The sequence below is a fragment of the Fopius arisanus genome, unplaced genomic scaffold (assembly GCF_000806365.1).
Source record: "Fopius arisanus strain USDA-PBARC FA_bdor unplaced genomic scaffold, ASM80636v1 scaffold00013, whole genome shotgun sequence".
Taxonomy (NCBI): domain Eukaryota; kingdom Metazoa; phylum Arthropoda; class Insecta; order Hymenoptera; family Braconidae; genus Fopius; species Fopius arisanus.
In genome coordinates, this window is record NW_011887752.1 from 1,220,818 (window position 1) to 1,241,751 (window position 20,934).

The following is a 20,934-nucleotide window of genomic DNA, read 5'->3' on the forward strand; positions in this document are numbered from 1 at the left end:
AATGTTGAAAAAAAAAAAACAAAATTTCCGAATTGTTTAATATTTACAGGAGTTACGCTCTTCAAAGCTGAAAAAATCATAGCGGGTGCCTGGTATCATCAAAAAATCTAAAAAAAAATTGAATAGTTATCAAATGATATGTACAATATGGGGAAAAATCGGCAATACAATTAAAGGGACTAAGTGTTTGAACGTTGAGTTCACTCAAAATACCCTATGTATAGCAACGAGGCAAAATAATAAAAAAATAGTCAGTATAATGCCGAGTAACCTCGTTGAATAGTGCAATTCTATTATTATATTATTAGCTGAAATTTGGACTGAAAAAATAATCAAATAAGTTCGACAATTAACACTGTCTCTAGATACACGATACATTTTATAGTGCTAGCACTGTACTCCTGTTTGGAAAAATGTATCGTGTAATTTTACAGCACGCCTGCGAAATTCGTCAAGAGTTAATTACAACGCGACTCGATCACTATATGAAGGCTTGGCATAATTTTGATCTATATTTTTCTCGATATAGTTGCTTCTCCAGCAAGTAAATAAATAATTTTCATGTTTAATTGAGGATTTTTGAAAATATTTGTATTAAACATATCTTATAGCTATTAAAAAAAAGAATTGTTTTCCAAAGCTAATATTAATATTAAAAGTCCATGTGAATAAACACGCTTCGAAATTCTGAATCTTGTGTCTGGAATAACTGCTAATCATATATAGGTTTTAGCCAAGATTATTTTAGGAGTAAGCATGTGATGCGCATTGGAATTGTCGGTCTCAATTGTAAGTAGGTACTCGAAAAAAAGAGGCAATTGTTAGTTAGAGGAATATGGGAAATTAATTGCGTCGTTGAATATTGTTATCACGTGAAGATCATGAACGATCTGATTCTCAATGCCGGGGGTGTTCGTGACGAGACGGGCAGATCGACCCTCCGAAAAATTCCCGCCACTGGGTTATCGAGACTGACAAAGGCTCGCAATAATTACGATTCAGTTTTCAACGAGTACTTCTTCTGTCGGCATCCAGGTGTTTTTTCCTAAGTCCTTAATTGCTATTGATCAGGTAAGCTTCATTATCCAAGTGATGTTTGCGGACCCCTGTTCGAAGAAGAGCTCGAATTTTAGGGGCTAGACTCCAATCAGGTCTGTTTGATAATTGCTTTGGAGCTCGTGCATTACCCCAGGGTATATTCAAAGATCTCGATATTCCATTAATGAATTAATTTGTCCCGCGTTGGGTGATATTTCTCCCATAAACTTGAATGAGAATTTTTAAAATTATCAAAGTAAATAATCTTCATATCGAGACTTTATTTTTTTTTAATCTAAAATTAAGATTTCAGAATTACCCTTTGGGATTTTATAGTTTAATTTGAAGGATTTTTCAAAGTATGGGTTGTTTAAACCTTGAGGGAAATAAAAGTCTCAAATTAAGACTTTCGCAAGGTTTTTACGCGGACACTTTTGCAAATATAAAAATTATTTTTTCAAGATTTTATGGCAAGTCTCTCGAGAATTTTAATTTAAGAGCTTTGGTTTTTAAGAGTCAGATTGAGATTTTCCGAAATTGTAGCTTGAAATTTCCAAAACTTATCTTCAGTTCTACATTAGAAGTTTGAAACTTGGATTGAAAGGAAATCTCAAATTCACATCCTACACCGTCCCATACAGATTCTGTCAATAGTTTCAATTTAAAATTATCAGGAATCGAAAAAAAACAATTTTTTTTTGGCAAATTAAGTTTGAGTTTTATGTATTTGCTGATTCTTTCTCTATTTTTGATGAATTGAATTTTTATTTTACGCACGTTTTTTTGTTATCAACCTTTTCTTCCTATGGGTGTACGGAATTATGATAATTAAAATGTTTGGTGACTCGGTGCAATGATGTCTTCAGTCCATTAATTACTGTCGGCAAAATAATTTACGTCACAAACTTTCTGACGCCTCAGCAACACCAATGAAATTGAAGACTCGAAACTTTCCGCAAAGGATTACTTCAACTTTCCGTAATAAATTAGGAGGAACGGGTCTGGAGAATGAGGCCGCAATTTTCATACTCGACCATTATTCACCGCAGCAATAATCTTTCCGAGAGCACTATCCAGGGGAATTCTTTTCAATATGAGCTGTTCTTCCAATCACCGGACCACGAACAATTGACAATTCAACATGACCACTTGTGAATGAAATTTACGATTGGACGGCTACTGAGTCCTGACATTTACTGTTCCATCATCGATATTTGATTTTATGACAATATGTGCCGTATGTATTCTTCAGATAAACCTTTTATGGGTGATTTTCCGTAATCATGAGTTTCATTGTTCAGTTCTCGACGATGCCGATGAATAGCCAATGAGAGTTATTACCCATTGCTCGTTCTCATTTCAGTTTCATTCCCGGAAAGAGAATGAAAACTTATTGCTACATATCGTTGCAACATCCAAATTAGGTAAATGTGAATAACGACCCCCCTAGTTTGGATTTTGCAAATTTTTTATGGACATGTTCTTTGGGACCCTAGACACAATTTCCCGCAATCCACGAGTGGCGGAAATGATCTTTGGGGGACTCATTCTCGAAACTACAAATGCGTTTTATCACCGCTCTCTGTGTTTTCCGGGCCTAATCACGTAGAGGTATAGCAGTGCTGGCTCTGGTCCCACACAATATATAATGTCAACACATTTTAGACTGTCGGACAGCAGAGAGATGAGTATAACTGAATGAACGACAATCGATTACAAATTCAAATCTAAAACTTGTTAGAATACTTTAGAAGCCACAGGAGTGTGAAGTTATGACGACGTTCAATCCAATAACCCCAGAGGCCATTAAACAATGGGGGCCGCTGCGAGTGTGAACGTTTCCTCACCACTGCCCCAGAATCAAATTAGAAATACCTTAATAGCATTTCGTAACCACGAGTTGTCAGAAATCTTAATGATAACGTAAACATTTTCAGTGCCCTCCCAAGACCATGAAAATGATTGTCAATCACTATCGTCTGATATTTCACACACGATCGGCTTTATTTTTGTGGTAAGTCGCACTTTCAGTATCTGGATTATTCTTCGGGTGAGTTTCAGCTATGGGAGGGAAGTATATCCGATATGACGTGTTACCTGTACTAGTTCATGGGGTTGGGGCGGTCAACTTGACAAACGTTGGTGACACGTTGGGCTCGGTATCAGCGCCTGTCGCGTCCTAACTTGTGTTTTGATTTGTTACGCCATCGAAATTCTGTTGTTCGGTTTTTTTTTTTCGTGTGACAAGCCTGTCCGTTCGAATTTGTACCACATTTATGAGAACATTATTATATACTATTTATTTCATTGAAAAACTAAATAATCTATCGTTGACGTTGCCGTTAAAAAATTGTATGAAAATGGCAGTGTCCACAAACATGGTGTATGGTTGAATACCATGGACGTATGGCATTTTTTTAACATGAGAAGAGAATAAAAACTACTCTCTACAAGTGATATAATATATTTATCCGCTTCATGAGAATACTGTCATGATTAAAGAATTAAAATACAGTAAACGTTAATTAAAAGAAACTCTAATAACAAGGTTTAGCAAAATATGTCAGAAGATATATAATGTGGAGCAATGTGATTTCATTCGGGTTGAGAGTCGAACTGCCCGATGGATTTTCCGTTTTGGGAACCTTAGGGCCTAAGGTTATAGGCCCAAGTTCTCTTTGTTTATGACTCAGGCTAAAGTCTGCATAGCCAATGTCCTAATTCCAGATGAAAAACCCCGAGGTGTCGGGTGCAGTAAAACAAGGCCCTCATTGTCCTTCACTGTTTATTTTCCAGTCCTAGTCGAACGCATTCAAATTTTTCTCTCATACAGGGATCTATGCCTTTTATCGATCATCTCCGCAAGTAAATCATGGTCTATGGTAAGTTTTGCGCACTGTACCATGGACACACGGATGACAACCATACACTAATGGTAAAAAATACCACACACTTAACGTTATGCGTTCAGGGCACAATGCCATGTGTATGGTGATTTCCACCATACACCCAACCGATTACTGGGCGTATGGCAATTTGAACTACGGCTTTACGTTTTTTTATTGGTACAAATAGCACATATGTATACCTCAGTTCAATTTTGGCTCTATTCTACCTCAAAGAGCAATTGAAATATTCAAGTCCCTTAATGAAGACACAAATAAATTGAAAAATGCCTATATAAACATTCACAGTGAAACGCCTCCAACTCCAACTATCCCCGGAAGATCGAAAACCTCTTGACTTTTCAGAAAAGGCGGTAAGTAAAATAAAACTCATACTCGTTATATTTTTCACTCTTCCCTGTGTCCGAGAACCAGAAAAGGATTCCCAAATAATTCATAAATAATTGAAGCTTTTTAATGAATTTAACTATTTTATTCAAAATATTTTTGCCAATATATGATAATAAATCATCTTAAACATCCTACTCGATAATGAGTACAAGATTGCCGTGCATGATCTGGACTGGGATCCCTATAGAGTCAGTGATTCTATTCCAAGTATTCATGTTAATATCCGACCCTTTTCATCTATCTTTTCAACAGCGGCGTTTTCAACATTCACAAATGTAATTATCGATAAGAGGAATAATATGAGAGCAAAAATATGTAGTTACTGTGGACGCATTTATACCCAAATATCACGTCAATAGGTAATTTGCTAGTCATGTTTGAGGTATGCACACGCCAATTGCGTTGAGGTTCAAAAAAAAAAATGTCCAAGGTATGGTTCTGCTCGCCATGCAGAGTTGCCAGATAGCGGTTTTTTTCAAAATGTGTTTTTGATTTGTTACAGTCACAGTTAATCGAGTGAAGTCAACCACGCGAAGAATTGACACTTTTCGATCCACATAGTTGATATTTCATTCAGAGCTTATTATGATGTACCCTCCTCTGGAAAAATCAATAGAAATGTTTGGCAAAAATCGCCGTCTGGTCACCCTGTCGCCATGTATCAAAAAAGGAGGATGGTTTCTTACCAATTATTCTTGAGATTCCTAACAGGATCAGAACACCAAGAGCACGACAACAAAAAGGAATCCTAGTGAAGAATAATGTAAAAGTCCGCGTTCTCACGACCACTGGTTTACCAGTTAGTCTTTGCTTTGAATAACGTATAGTTTTATTAAATTATTGTATTTTTCTTTCATGCACCTAAGATATAATTAAGGGATTTAAGTTCATGCAATTCCTGCAATTATTTGAAGAATGCTTCAATTTATTTCGAGAAGTGGAAAAACCAAAAGTGAAGCGTAACGTTTGTTAATTTTTCTTCTTCCTTTCAAGGTGCATTACTTGTGTGAATTTAGGATGTTTAATATAATTGGTAATAACCAATCATGTTAAGCAGCCTAAATTTATTATATATTGACAAAAGTGTTATGAATAAAATTGGATCATTCATTAAAAAACTTCAAGTCTTTATGTATTAGTTGGGAATCCTTTTATTGTTCTCGGAAACAGGGAGGAGTGAAAAATATAACTAGTATGAGTTTTCTTTTACTTACAGCATTTTCTGGCAAGTCAAAAGGTTTACGGTCTTCCGGAGATAATTGGAGTTGGAGGAATTTCACTGTGAATGTTTATACAGGAAGTACATTTTTCCATTTATTGGCGCCTCCATTAAGGGACTTGAATATTTCAATTGCTCTTTGAGAGAGAAAAGAGCCAAAATTCAAGTGAGGTGTACAATTTGATGCATATGTGCTATTTCTCCCAATAAAAAAAATGTAAAGCCATAGTTCTAATTGCTATATACACAGTAATCGGTTGGATGTATGGTGGAAATCACCATGCATATGGTATTGTGCCATGGATGCTTGACGACCGTTAGGTGCATGGTATTTTTTACCATACGTGTATGGTATTCAACCATACACCGTGTGTGTAGACACTGCCGATGAAAATCAATATAATACTTGTTTTTGAAGCTCAAATATACGTAATTAATAATTAATATCAATTTCTTTCTGAATATTAATACTTTCTTTGAAAATTCATGTCAGTCGGAGAATTATCTTCTTCCAACTACTGAGGAATTGCAAATTTAATGGAATATTCAGTGAAATCTTAATTCGAATTTAATCGCAAAAAGGTAATTTTCGATTATTTAAGAAAGTCATTTGTGACTAGGCTTGTAATGAAAATTTATAAGTCATGGAAATTTCATATATGGGGTATTCTGAATGAACTTAACGAGATTCAAACCCTTACCCTCTTCGATTGTATCGTACATTTTTTCCCATATTGTACATATTATTAGATGACTATTCAATTTTTTTAAGATTTTTTGATGACACCAGAACTCCACTATCACTTTTTTCAGTAAATAGAAACAGATTTAGAATTTTTTTTCAAAATTTTCGTTTACTTATTGCCGATAAATGCCTATGGTTATATATCTTTTGTATATTACATTCCATGAAATTTCACCATAAAAGAGTAAATGATCCGACTTCTTCTGACTTGGACCCACTCATTCGAAAAATCGTGGATATAATCGAAGGGGATAAGGGCTTGAACGTCGTTGAGGTCAGTTAGAATACCCCATATATTTTTTCAACTCCTAGAGAATTGGTAAAAAAATTTGATTAATTAAAAAATAATAAAAACATGTAAAACTCTTACACTTCTACATTTTTCTCTATAAATTGGACCACTTTAAAAAATTTCTGTCTATATTTTTTAAGATAAATTCTCGGCGTAGAGTTCCTAGAACAATAAAGTGATTTATTCCTGCGAGAAAGAAATCCTTTTACTTTGCAAACGACGTCATCATGCAAATCTCTACTTGAATTTTCCACCTCAAACAGTGCAGGAAATTATTGAATATCCCGCGGCTGAATTCCTCAGTAATTTTGCGTAACCACTGAAGAATTGATCCCTAACCAGATGACAAATCCGATTCCCCAATCGAACTGTGTCCCAAATTAGCCCGTAATCGTCGAACCCTTTCACTCCTTGTTGCATTTAAATTGAAGATCCCAATAGATAATCAATAATTGACAGGTGGAGCGATGCCGCTAGAGTCCGTGCAGTACTCGCCGCGACACAAAAGCAATCCTGGCTATTCTAGATAATCTGGACAGTGATGTTGAAAGATTAAACGACCAGGAGATAGCTCGTCTCTTCAATTACGAGCCCAATTCTACCTTGACAAAGTGGCAGAACATTCGTCCGAAGGTGTGGAAGGCCTTTGTCGAGCCATGCTCATCAATTACAGGTATATGCCGCATAGTCTGCCTATCAATTTTCAGTATCTGCCTCTCAGTCTTATCCTCCTACTTGAAGACGGACCAGATGCAACTGGAGGGCAAGGTCATAACGGAAACCAGGTTGAATTCCATCCGAGTACTTTATTATGCGGAGCGTTACCTGCAATGCGTGGTTCGCTGTCGAGATCATTTATTTTTTATTCTTCCCTGCGAATATATATTTCCAATGCATCAACTCCAACATGAAACGCATACTATTGATCATTAAAATTGAGTAAATTGAGTAAATCTGGTGAAAACATTCGGTGATTCATTAGAGCGGAAGTAAAAAATGAAAAAAAAACACTCTGATTCTGGGTGAAATTGAATTTATTTAGCACCGGATGATATGGCACTTTTCACATGATGTGATAACTAGATCGTGCACTTTTATTTTCACATTCGCTCCTCTTTTTTGACACGGAAAAAACTTGGAATTTTGCCACATGACCCATCATGCTTTACAAACTCATCAGTCCTATTTTAACCCTCACATCCTGAAAGAACTTAGGGAACAACAGTTAAACAGCTGATGAACAGTTGAAGTTGAAGTCGTGGTGCTTTTGTGAATTCACCAGTGCTGATGGAAAACTTTGCAGGTCAGTCCTAGCTGGAGGCGGTTTACCGCATCCCCGGTAAACATGATCGATATGGCAGCAACAGTCAGTTTCTATGTCGAGCTATTTCTCACTGGCGGGGGACTCTATCTTCAACTATTATCGATAGTTCGGATACTCAGGCTGTTCAAACTGCCTAGACACTCACCTGATTCAAGGATTCTCATGCATACCTTCACAGCATCTTCTAAGGAGTTGAGGTTACTTGTCTCCTTGCTTGTACTTGGCATTGTGGTTTTCGCTAGTCTCATTTATTGTGCCGAGACAGTTCAAGTGAGTCCACTTTTTTGATATAGCTACACTGGATATTAAATAATATAAAATTATACAAAGTTAAATATATACTTGCATCAAGTATATTTTATACTTGTTTTTAGGGTAACTTATTTTCAATGTGATTTCAATCAAAAATTCATTTTTAAACCAAGAAAATTATGTCCATTTTTATAATAATTTGGATAAACAAATTCATCAATTGTTATCAATAAAGGCCGCAAAGAATGTATGGGAATTCAATTTACAAAAAATGTTGACAAATACTTGAAAGCATGTACCACCTTGAAAATAGAAAATGGTAGAACGAAGGATAAAGTACACTTTAAATAATCAGTGTATTGATATTAGTATATTCGGCAACCAGTGCGGTATGGATTTTTTGGTTTCTATGAAGTATGCACATATAAAATACGAATCAAAAAACATGATAACGCACGTTATTCGTATTGGATTTGGTGTCATATGCTGGGGTGAACTTGAGGGAGAGGCATCAATTAATAGAGAATTAAATAGATACTATGCAGTTCAACAGAGACAGTGAGGTGAAAAAATTCATGCCAAGAGCATTGGTCTTCCTTCAATTATTTTTTTTTCATCATATTGGAGTTTTTATATGGTATTTGTGGTACCATGAGCCGATTTCCTCTCCAACCGTGTCGCATTTATCCCAGGAGTTGTACGGCACATACAGATTTTCCTGATGACCAAGGGAGACTATGGAAAATATCATCTATCAAGCTTCATCGGAGTATGTTTCTCTCAACAGTCTTCCATGATTTTTGGTGTCTAGACTTCCTTTCGACGGTTTCCCAAAGATAAAAATTCGAATGCTCTAAGCCGGCCTCAAACCTGCGTTTCTCAGGCCTCGTCATTCGACTAAGCGATTTAACCGATGCGACCACCATCGTCGGTTTTTTTCTGATTTCTATTTATTTTTCGAAAAATTTCAGGAGAAACCATGACACAAAATTTTTTCTTGGCCCTCTGGCGTATTAAGATTAAGCAATGCGTTGGATTTTCCAAGTAGGATATCTTTAAGACTGAAGACAATGGTGGATGATGAGAACGAAGAGAATGATCTCAGGTTCCTGCCATCCAGACATTGCATCAGCAGTTCCACATGGTTCTACGGATCTTGTAGTCAGCAGCCCCACGGTCAGATAGAAGTCCAGTTCTAAGTATGAGGAGCTGTTTGACTAACATGGCATTAGTGATACGATGCACATTACAATAGAAACTAGCCGTACTACTGCTCAGCTCAGCAAGTTCAGACTTTGAAAGGGCTTTAACGAAGTCGTAAGGATGTTGGAAACACCAGAATGCGATCGGAAGCAGACCAGAGCAGGCCTCTGAGCTGCAGGCTTTCTGCGACCCAAGACGAGAGTCGAAGTTCCAAGTCTCGACTTCAGTAATAACGCGTATATCGACCCAGTTAATTAATCACTACTGTGCAGCTCAAACAATTAGTGAATATATCATAATTTTACCGATACATTAGAGTGATTAATTAACCAAAGACTTCGTCCCAATTCTAGACCAACCTCCTTACGAGTGAGCGAATTCCCCGTGATCTTGGCGCAGGGCTAGCCAAAAAGCACCTTACAGGATAGAATATTATTTGAGTTTTACCTTTGGGTTAAACTCTTTAACGTCACAGCCCATTTTTTTACAAAAATTTATTTTTATCATTTCAGTAGGTTTCATAGATGTTTTTTAATAAAAAGAACATTTTTTATATTCCATGGACTTTGTTTTGCTCAATTAAATTCAGAATTCAATTAAATCGAGTTTAGTTCCTATTTGAATTCTTTGAATGTTCGCACCACATTCGAACGCACTGTTGACTTGTAACTTCAATTTCGTACGTATCTTCGCTCCTATTCGGATGGGGGACCGCTGCCAATACCACGAACTAATTCTGACCATTATATAGTGTGAAATCGTGAGAATGTAAAGATGAGATTGGTGTTATGCACGTATTTTCTTACCTAACGATCCAAAAAATATGAAAATTGCACCATTGAAAAGAGTATTCACGATTTATATAGTGTAACTAGGGGCGATATTCTAATTCATTCTCTCCTGCTCGAGATAATTATTAAATATCATTAAGAGGTAGTGGAGGAGGTTGTTGTGTCGTATGTGAAATACATTTCTGCCATTATTTTTTTATACCAGACAAAAAACCAATAAATTATGCTTTCGAGTGCTTTCCAAGTCATAAACCACTTGACCACACTATACACACCAGGTTTTGCTGGCTATTTTTAATGATGTACAAACTGTAAATAACGTTGTGTTGTAGTAAAATCATGGTGAAAGAAAAAAAAAAGTAGCGCTCAGTCCGAGTCGGTTAGAGATAGAGAGGGACATGCACAGTTAAAACTTTTTCTTGGCCGATGCTCTATCGAGCATTTCGATATACTTTTTATTGTTTTAAAAATACACTAGGGCGATATTCAAGTGCATACAAAACGCGCGCGATAGTGAGAACGATTGAATCATATCGACCTTTCTCATATAGACTGGTTTAATGTACAATCCAATTGTGACATTAAAATTTAGTAATCCTTTTAGTACTTTCTCGTTCAATTTGTTTTCGGCCTCTGCTTGTCACTCCTTTAACCGTTACCTGAAATGTTTTACTCGTTCTCTGCCTTGACAGCGTTCTCGAGTTTTAGTATCTTCCATTATTCCTATATTTTTCATGTTCTTTTGATTTTTTTTCATTTCTCTTTTTAATTATCATACTAAGCCGCTGTCTATCCCCTTCAGTTGTTTCCTTATCGAAATTATTTCTGGAACAAAACAAAAATGATATTTTAATTTAATTTCTAAATGAAAAAAAAAATTTCCAACTTCAACTTTGGCTAAAACTCTTTTATGATAATATCCACCGCTTTCACCATATCAATTATATAAATAGTCTATGCCATAGACTGGGTATCTAGATTGATTTCATGGCCATACAACTACCCCCGGAGAGGACGTCTCCCGCTGTCTCCGAAATAAACAATTAATTCAAAATTAAACATTTAACTCTCTCATAATTATATACATATTTTTTTTTTCTTGCAAATATGTTTGTGCGTTTTTTTTATAGTCCAAAGTGTTTGAATCATTATATTTTTTTTAGCACAAATACCCCTATAGTCATACAAAATGTCACCAATTAAATGACAATAAAAATTTCCATTTGATATAGATCTGTATTTAATAATATTAATATTATATAATATTATATTACATTACGAACTCGAGAGCCTCTACAGGCCTCATGATTCAGTAATATTCAACTCACTAAATACCACTTTTATTTTATGCTAGATTTTTAAGGTTGTATATAATGTATATCAAGATACGCGATAGCGTATCCGCCAAGCTGACGTCACAGGCAGAGGTGACGTCATAGGCAGAGAGCTGTCGTGTATTATATTACAGCTAACAACTCGCCCCTAACTCCTTAAGGTGGTTGTCGCGCGACAGTCTCTGTAAAAAGTTTATCCGCTGTAAAACGGGCCAGTTTAGAACACAATCTTTTAACGGTATATAGTTTCACTTGATTGATTGCATTGTGTATGGATAGCTAAAGCATAACTATATATTTTCCATATTAACTATTTTCAATTATATAAATTTATAAATTTCCGATAATTATATTCCGTAAACCAAACGGTCAATCAATTTGATTTTTTTTTCTGTATTTCCTCCCACGATGTATATTCCACGTTTTTTTTTATTTCTGAAACTGTCGAGCCGTTGATTTTTAAAAAATTCTAATCAGCAAAACTCCATTTAAACACGTGTTAAATCACTCGAATTTCAAAAATGTATATCTCAAGTTCAAAACGGTCAATTGCAAACGGAAAAGGCTCATTTTGTTGCTAATTTTTCAAACTATTCACCATAAAATTGTTAACGAAAACTGTCGAAAAAAAATTCTACGCGACAACAACCTTAAAAAAACTTCAATTGCTTTTTTCCCCTTTAAACGCAGGCTGTTTTGCAAAAGTATCCTTAGATACATTATATAAACCGCGGTTGATCTTTCTGATGAGATTTTTACTTTTTTCACTTATTACATTATTACAAAAATAACTCCATAGCAACGGACACGAATTCACTTTTTCAAGAAGTTTATTTCGAGAGCGTTACTATTCCCTAGCGCTGTTTGGGTGGGCTGTTCTAGGGAATAAAACTAGTAAGTTGGAGGAAATTGTCTGCGCTTACGGAATGCATCCGCACGGGTCCGTAGCGGTGGCGCATGAACTAGGATGGAGCCCGTGTTTGTAAGCCAATCAAAGAGCGTCAAGTCATTTAATATTTGTGACTTACCCTTTAACAATTGGAATCGATTGTTAATAATTTAATGATTTGAATATAACAACCAAATTAAAAATTTTAGTTCAGTTAAAATTAATTACCTAAATAACTTAATATTTGCGAATTACTCTTCAACAGTTGGAATCGATTGTTAATAATTTAATGATTTGAATATTACCTCCAAATTTAAATTTTTTATGTGATATTTTTCAATAATTAACTTGAATGACTGAATAAAAACTAAAACATGAATATTTAAATTATATTTCGTTGAGAAAAATTACTATGATGAAGTAACATATGTCAGAGAGGCTTAAATCAGGTACCAATACTTTTGATTGCATCATTTGTTCGGTAATTATTAACATAAAAAAAAAATCATAAAAAAATGTTGTGAACAAATGGCGCCAAGTCGACGCTAATTTAAACGCAAGATAGAAGTATGGGACAATAACTACATGGATGAAATCACAAAATTAAAAAAAAAATCATATAAATATTAAATTTAAAAAATCACAAAAAAATTTTGTGAAAAAATGGCGCCAAGTCGACGTGAATGTGATCGCCTCCAAGACAGAAACAAGGGACAATTACTGAATAGTTGAAATCACACAGTAGGCGAACTGATTATGATATAATCTTATTTTTAAAAAAACATGGAAATATTAAAAAATGCCAAGTTTATGCTGACAGCGTCAACTAGGACAATTTTCCGCAGTTTTAGTTCCGATTGGAAAACCGATTATTGTTAATAAAGGCTTTTGTCATTCCGGCTGTAAGACAGTGTTTTACGGCTGCGTTGCTTTGCTACGCGTCCACGAAACGCTGACTACGGCTGTTATGACAAAAAAAAGTGGGCGTCATACGGCCAAAAAAAATTTGTCGACCAATATGATTGTTGCAAACCTCATCTTCGCTAGAAAAGGTTTTTTCGGCCTAATGAAAAAATATACTGTTTCAAACCCCGTCCATAGGAAATTGATTCTGAAAAAAGTCAACTTGGCGCGCCTAATTTTTCCCCTTCAATTCACTGAGTATCACTACATTGCCGGGAACATAGTAAAAAATTACAAGTTTATTTTAGCATTTCCCTAGCAAGTCATAAATTCGTAAGTGGATTATTGATTGAATGCATCGATTGATAATTACGTAATTACTTCAGTCGTTACGGACATCTTATCATGTATAAGCACTACATCTCATTTTAAACTATTCACTGATGATCTTCGTCCCCCACTCTTTGCCGTTGTCTAAGAATGTGAGTGTGCCACCATGCGTCGCTTATGAACGCGCCATCACACTGACGGGTACCCACTCTCCTCATACCGATATGCTATTTGACGTTCATTGGTGAATAGGTTAAGTACACGTCAGGTATACGGAATCCAATCGTTGATATAATAAGCTGAAACAAATCTCAATAGTTTTGGCGTTTTGCCAATTAGCGTGCGAACTCTAGCTTTGTCAATCATTCACTTCCTACGAAGTATGTTCATTATCGAACAGCCCGGCTCGCCAAGTTGACTTTTTTCCAAATCAATTTCCTATGGACGGGGTTTGAAACAGTATATTTTGCCATTAAGCCGAAAAAAACTTTTCTAGCGAAGATGAGGTTTGCAACAATCATATTGGTCGACAATTTCTTTTTGGCCGTATGACGCCCACTATTTTCTGTCATAACAGCCGTAGTCAGCGTTTCGTGGAACCGAAGCAAAGCAACGCAGCCGTAAAACACTGTCTTACAGCCGGAATGACAAAAGCCTTTATTAACAATAATCAATTTTCCAATCGGAACTAAAACTGCGGAAAATTGTCCTAGTTGACGCTGTCAGCATAAACTTGGCATTTTTGAGTATTTCCATGTTTTTTTTTAAATAAGATTATATCATAATCAGTTCGCCTACTGTGTGATTTCAACTATTCAGTAATTGTCCCTTGTTTCTGTCTTGGAGGCGATCAGATTCACGTCGACTTGGCGCCATTTTTTCACAAAATTTTTGTGTGATTTTTTATGCAATGTCTAATAAAAAAAACCTGGTAAAGCAAAAAAAAATTTCATGGCCAGAGTCTACATACCTTTCACTAATTCAATAAATCTATGCAACACTCAAAACAATCAAATCTATTGTCAATTATGAAATTTTTATATATTTATGGTACCACTATTCACAATGTCTTGTCATGTATTCAGTTGATTTCAATTTTCTAGTTCATACATACATTAATTAGTATGTGTATCTATTTATATGATGTTTCACTTCTTTGTCATTTGTTTTTCTAATATCAGTTTTTTGAACTCCAACGAAACATTTGTTATGTGCGGAGGCCGACACACGGCATCCTTATGAGAGAAGCTGTTGAAGATTCGGCCTGAAGACCCCCCTCTTTACCCTTCCTTCCTCTTGTAGTCGGTCCTGGGGCATGCGCAGGGCGCCTGCTGAGCAGCGAGAGCTGTGGCTAATTTCATAGAGATTCTCAGCCAGCAAGAGACTTGCCACGATGCCGTGTGTTGGCCTCCGCACATAACAAGTGTTTTGTTGGAGTTCAAAACACTGATATTATGCGCTTTGGGCCGAGACACGGCATCCTTATGAGAGATGTGTTTGTTTTCTGCTGGCGCCGCGATTAACGTTATGTGATGATTCTTCTTCTTTTTTTTTTAACGGTCAGCGAAAAAAATGAGATTATAAGGAACAGTATTTAATTATCCAATTAGACAATCTTACTACTCTACAGATATGAAAAAGAACTTTGGTTTTCCAAACTGGTTTGAAATGCGAGGATAGTGTGCTCGTCTTTTCCTTGATGGCAACCTGGCGACAGTAGGGTTTTCGAAAAGTTTGAGCACACCTCCAGTTGCCTCGTGCTAGGATTTCCTCTACGGGAGCGTTATCCAGCCCGTTGCGTGAAGCTACTGCTGAGCGTATGCTACCTGGAGAAGCTGCTATGCCAGCCTCCCGGAGAGCTGAACGGATCCAACCGAAAATGATCGTCACAGATACAGGTTTTACAAGTCCTGTAACAGTGATAAAGAGCTCGTCGAAGCTCTGCGTGGCACGTCTCTCCTCTGACTTCTTTACCATGGCCTTGATTAATGTTACTGGGCCCAGACGAATGTTAGGGTGCTTGGACAGCCCCCAGCCTGATTGACGGAATCGATTACGATCAGTCTTGGATCCGAATGCAGGCCACAAAATGATTTCATCCCCCAGATAAGACAGGTTGTCGTTAGAAACCTTCAAAAAGGTCAAGTCATGGATTCGACGGCCTGAGATCAGAAGTAGCAGGGCTGCAGTTCTTCTGGATAATTTAAAAAGGTGATAAGTCAGGAATCCGAGTGCTGAGCCAGTTCAAGAGCAGCTGCGCGTCCCAAATGTGTGTCTTGATTTCCCTAGGTCTAGCTATAGATATAGCTTTTAGAACCTGTCGGACTAGGAAATCCGATGAGATCGATGACGATGACTTGCCAGAGAAAAAGGTGGCAACCGCAGACTTGTGGACTAAAATTTTGCTGTACGATAGATTCTTCTTGAGGAAGAGGTTTGCCGAGAATCTGGCCACGTTGTGACCCTGGGGTGAGCCTGGATCGATGTTGTTATCCTGGCGCCAGCCAAGCCAGCGACGAATTGGTACCTTATATGTTTCCAGAGTGGAAGCCTGTTATTAACTAAGCTCTTTTCCTCTGCTGTCCAGTTATGAAATAATTGGTTCCACATCCAACCCTCCACACCTGGAGACAGAGATGGTTCAGCTCCGGAGGAGGGAGGTGTGTTGTCAGGTCTACTAGCAGTTCCGCTAGATTCTCGATTGTCAGTGGTGGTTCCTTGCTGTGAGATACCAGGTCTGGCATCCAAAAAGTTTGATCGAATTTCGGCGCCATTAACAGTACCTGTCCCGTGCAATTGTTCATGCGAGCTAGTACTCGAGGAATGAGGCAGGGTGTCGGAAACACCCAGGCTAGATTGAAATGCCACGGGCGACTGAAGGCGTCTATAAATAAGGCGCAGGAGTCTCTGGAGTCCAAGGAGACGTACGGATGCACGACGGCGGATCTGTCTGAGGCGAACAGATCGACGTCTGGACGTCCCACAACAGGTCCGTTGTGGAGGGTAGAAGGTGCCACTCTGGGAGAGCTCCTTTTCGTGAGAGGCGATCCGCAACTCCATTGCATCTGCCTGGGAGATATGCAGCCGACAGTTCGATCTGGAGATCGTCGGCGAGCTCCAACAGTTTGTAGGTGAGGTTCAGGAGATCCACTGATCTTGTCCCGCCCTCTTTTCGGATGTACGCGACAAGAGTTTGATTGTCCCTTTGGATTTGGATGTGAGATCCTCGAAGTGAATGGGCTTCCTGCGTGATGGCAGCGTACAGCGCGAACATCTCCTTGCGGTTCGAATGCCACTTTATCTGGTCCCTGGACCAGTCCCCTGACATGAGCGTTGAATTTAGTTGGGCTCCCCACCCGGTGTCTGCTGCATCTGTCGTCAAAAAGTCTTTTGTGGAGGTCTGAACAGGACTTTACTGCGCTGAGCCACCAGCTTAGCGCTGAATCGACAGCCTTGTGGATTTGAGGTGTTTCCCTCTGTCGTTTCTGTCTGAATTCCGTCAAAAATCTCTGGGTATGAAGGCAATGGAGCCGTCCTCGGCGTATAGCGAAGATTGCGAAATTTAGGGAGCCCAGGAGGCTCTGGGCCTGCTTGAGGCTGGCTCGCCTGGATGAACGGAGATGTCTGATGAGACATCTGATCTGTGAAATCTTCGTTTCTCGAAGACAGATTGAGTTCTGGTTGGTGTCCCACGTGAATCCCAAGAAATCCATTCTCTGGTTCGGAGTCAGGTCGCATTTCTCCAGGTTGACTACCCAGCCGAGGTGAGTTACGAGCTTCACAGTTTCCTCTGTCTGGACCATTAACTTGGAGCGACTCTGGCAGGCCAGAGTTAAGTCGTGCAGATAAACGATCAGTCTCACACCCAGCGATCGAATTGTCTCTGCGACCCAATTCGATATCATCGTGAAGGTGTGAGGTGCAGATGAGAGGCCGAAGGGCAAGCTCGTCCTCTGAAGTAGCTCCCCGTTATAGATCAAGCGAAGGAGCTGCCTGTGTGATTCTGCTATTGGTACATGGAAGTATGCCTGAGAGATATCGGTCATAAAGTCGCCGTTCTGAAGAAACTCTGGAATTTGATGATGGGAGATTAAACGAAATTTTTGGGTTTGAACGTGAATTTTTAACCCTCTTAAGTCGAAAATGGGGCGAGGGTCGCCGTTGCTCTTCTTCACTAGAAAAATTCTTGATATAAAACTCGCGCCTTCTCTTTTTGGAGGTTCCAAAACCCCCTGAAGCTTTAGAAGCTCTATTTGTTTGGACATCTCCTGTGAAAACTTTGTTATGAAGCGAGATTGTTGCCAGTTGCCGAACAGAGGGGGTCTCGAGACCAGAGGGATTTTGGTTCCCGAAATAAGCCTCACAATGTATGGGGGAGCCCCGAGCTCGTCCCACCTGTCTCGAAAACCCGCTAGCTGGCCACCGAAGAAGGTCCACGGACTCAAAAAGTCATTTACCTTTTCGGAGAAAATCCTCAGATTTCCCTTTTGATTCCTTCTTAATTCTAGGTTGCTGACTGTGATGCTGGCGTAGATGTTGCTGTGAGCCGAAAGATTCTCTCTGGCTGTGTGCCAGTCTGGAGCCCCCACGAAAGGGCTGATTAGAAGGTCTTTGAAATGAAGAACTCCTCTTAGGTGCGGGTTTATTTGACGAGGCGTAAGGAGGAGCACACAACCAACTCTGTGTACCTCCCACGGACTGGATCAGCGGCTGCAGGTTCTCCTTACCGAATAGATAGTCAGAAGAAGGTGGGATTTTCCTCAGAGCTGCTTGAGTTGTCTTCACAGGCAGCTCCCTCAAAAGGCAATCACGACAACCCTGAATTGTTTCAGCTCTTTTACCATAGATGATCGGTAGAATTTGATTGGAGGCCTTGCCCAGGGAAGAACAGGGGCCAAAAGCCGTCATTAATTTACCCAGCATTGCAGTCGCTGAGAATTCGGGGGAATGAACCCAGTTTAAGATATCCTGTAGCTCAGACTGTAGCAATTCCCTCTGCTCAAGCAGTGCATTATACAAATCACCAAGGACACGGTCCCATGAAACCAAGTAGTCCTTTTTCTTTTCCAGGTGACAAAGTTTCTCATTCACCTTCAAATCAGTAAAACCTGGAGAAGCCGTGACATTCTTGAGAGTATTCGAATATCTAATTTCCTGCCATTCTGCAGAGTCGGAACGCTGCAGATCAGTAAGAACCTTTAATCGTTCGGTATTGGTTGTTCGGAGACGACATCTCTCATCTACCTCCGTCCTACCAGAACCCAGATTCACCTCAACTGTAGAAGATGGGGGTACCAAAGGGTTATGAAGAAAATGTTGTTGTCTGGCAGCTGATGGTATCGCTGACGATGTACTGGTAGCGCAGGGTGATGCAACTTTTTGCAAAACCAGAGACGTGAGGAAATTCACCTAATTTTGAAGAGAAGATAAATCCGGGGAAATTGATCTGCGTCTCTTGGAAGGGGGGTGTTCGTCTTCCGACGATTCTCCATAATTAACCAAGGGCTTTGGCACTCCATGACGTTGGAAGTAACGGAACGCGCTCAGTTCACTGTCCCCGTCAGAGAAGGCGTCTTCCCCCATAGATGTATTTTGGTCCTCAGGAGGACTTTCCCCGTTGGGAGATGACATGCTCGTGATTCTAGGAGCTTGGAGAGTTCTCCGATACCCTTTCAAATACTCAAAATAGGAGCTACAGAGTGAAAATCACTAATAAAATTGAAGTAAATTTTCTGGGCGTCTGAAATGGCCGAAAATTTTCAACGCTATTGTAAAATTAGCCACAGCTCTCGCTGCTCAGCAGGCGCCCCGCGCATGCTCCAGCACCGATTACAAGAGGGAGGAAGGGCAAAGAGGGGGGTCTTTAGGCGGGGTCTTCAACAGCTTCTCTCTTAAGGATGCCGTGTCTCGGCCCAAAGCACATAACATTTTCGTTTTCATAATTTTTATGAAGAGAGAATTCATAAAACATTCGTTCCGTACCTACTGTGAGCAGCTAAGGCGCTCCATAACAATCCCTTTAAAAAAATCTAATATAATGTGTTTTGAAGCCGTTTTATTCGATATATATGTATATATATATAAATGCAGATTATTATATATTATTATTATTATTATTATTATTATTACTATTATTTATATACATTTATTTTATTGAAAAAAATAGAAAAAATAATTTTTCCGTTTCTTATATATCTATCGTTGAAAAACGAAATAGAAACTCATGTAGTAGCACCACAAAGGTAACAATACGCGCACGTAGCGCGTATTCATCTCTAGTTTCTGAAAAAAAATTCATTCACGCAGTAACTAGACAGCTAAATTTTTATCTTTAAGATAATCCACCAAAGCATTCAGATTGTCATTTATTCTAAGATAGCATAGCGAGCAAAGAAAAAATCCATCGATATTACAATTTTTGCCATCTATTACGTCATTTCTCTTTTCAGTCGTAGTTATCTTATGGATTTCTGCTTCCGAACGGAAGCATTGCAATCGTTTCATTTTTTTGATTTTAAAATTTTGCCTGGAAATGACGTAGAACGGTCTGAAACGTAAAAATACGAAGTTCGAAAGCCTTGTGTGTATATACAGATGGTCAGCGCATGGTCAATTTTTACAAAAGAAGAAGAATAAACGGGTAAATTGATTCCCAAAATCCGAAATTTTGTCAGTTCATAGGTTCTAATATAGACTTTTTCTATGCTAGATTTAAGCCCGTTCGGTTGAGTAGTTTTTGAAATATCGGTGGTTGTTTCTGAAAAGTTTTTTGCAAATATCTCAGAAGCTATCCAACCGTTTACCGTTTGCCGAAGGGAGGGAAAAACCTCATTCGAGGGGAAAAACCTGCCCTGGTACAGTCGTCCTTTTGACAGGACTACTGCTCGACCGTGAAACTGTGAGATTAGAGTGCTATAAATTTTGACCGCCGGTGCCCGGGATCGAACCCGGATCGTTGGCATGCTAGTCTAGCACTCTAACCGCACGGCCACTACCGTCGGTCAATGGACAGTACTATTAACAATCACTTATATATCCAAATTTAATTTCAGACTACCGATTGTCACTCTTTTGTTTCTCAAATAAAAAAAGTTCGCCTACGAATTTCAATAAACTATCTGAAGTGCTGGGCATTGACGTTGGATTGTCATTTTTTAACCCAAAATATTAATGGGAAAACAATAATGAAAACATTGTTTCTGAACGGGAAATTCCGGAGCGTTTTAGGATATTATATTGCTATTATAAGATTGAGAGTGCAATGATATCAAATCATAGAAACAGCATAACAAAAAGTGTGAATGTGACATAATATTTT

General features: G+C 38.4%; 1 pseudogene; it reads left to right on the forward strand.

Annotated features, from left to right (window-relative positions):
• Window positions 1-413: 413 nt before the first annotated feature.
• Window positions 414-9,365, forward strand: LOC105263195 (potassium voltage-gated channel protein Shaw-like; annotated as a pseudogene).
• Window positions 9,366-20,934: the final 11,569 nt, after the last annotated feature.